We start from the raw sequence: 740 nt of genomic DNA on the forward strand, positions 1-740 counted from the left end.
GTAAGACGGGGTAGACCTGGCGGCAGCCCGGCCGCTACGTTCTTTCGGTTGGGTAGACCTGGCGACGACCTTGCCGCTATGCCAGCGGGGTAGACCTGGCCGCAACCGAACTCTTCTTTTCCCCCCCCCCCCCGCCCCCCCCCCCGCCGATTTGCCAGGGAGGGTGGACCTGGCGACAGCCTCGGCGCTATGATGTTCCCGAGGGGTAGACCTGGCGGCAGCCCCGCCCCTTTTCTGTGGTGGTTTGGTTTTTTTTTTTTTTTTTGTTTTTCCCGCCTACGAGGGGGTAGACCTGGCAGCCCAGGCCGCCGCGTTCTTTCGGAGTGGTAGACCTGGCGACGACCTTGCCGCTATGATTTCCGGCGGGTAGACCTGGCCGCAACCTAACCCCCCTTCTCCCCCCCCCGCGTCCCCTCCCCGCGCCCCCCCGCCGATTTGCCAGGGAGGGTGGACCTGGCGACAGCCCCGCCGCTATGTTTTTAATCATCACACACGCGCAAATTAAAACTCTTGGCCCTGGAAATGACTTCCGCCGATGTGTGTGTCCATTGAGCGCTGATTGCTCTTAGCGTAGCAACAAACTCTAATTCATGAATTAAAACTGAATGAAGAGGATTCATCCCAATTCGATTCTTAATTCAAAGGTAGTTAGCTAGTGGGTTTTTTTTTTTTTTTTTACTCATAAACAAATGAACTTCATCAACTAATTGTCTAGTGACAATGAATTAACTAAGTAACGA

Source organism: Colius striatus, unplaced genomic scaffold (assembly GCF_028858725.1).
Source record: "Colius striatus isolate bColStr4 unplaced genomic scaffold, bColStr4.1.hap1 scaffold_44, whole genome shotgun sequence".
Lineage (NCBI taxonomy): Eukaryota > Metazoa > Chordata > Aves > Coliiformes > Coliidae > Colius > Colius striatus.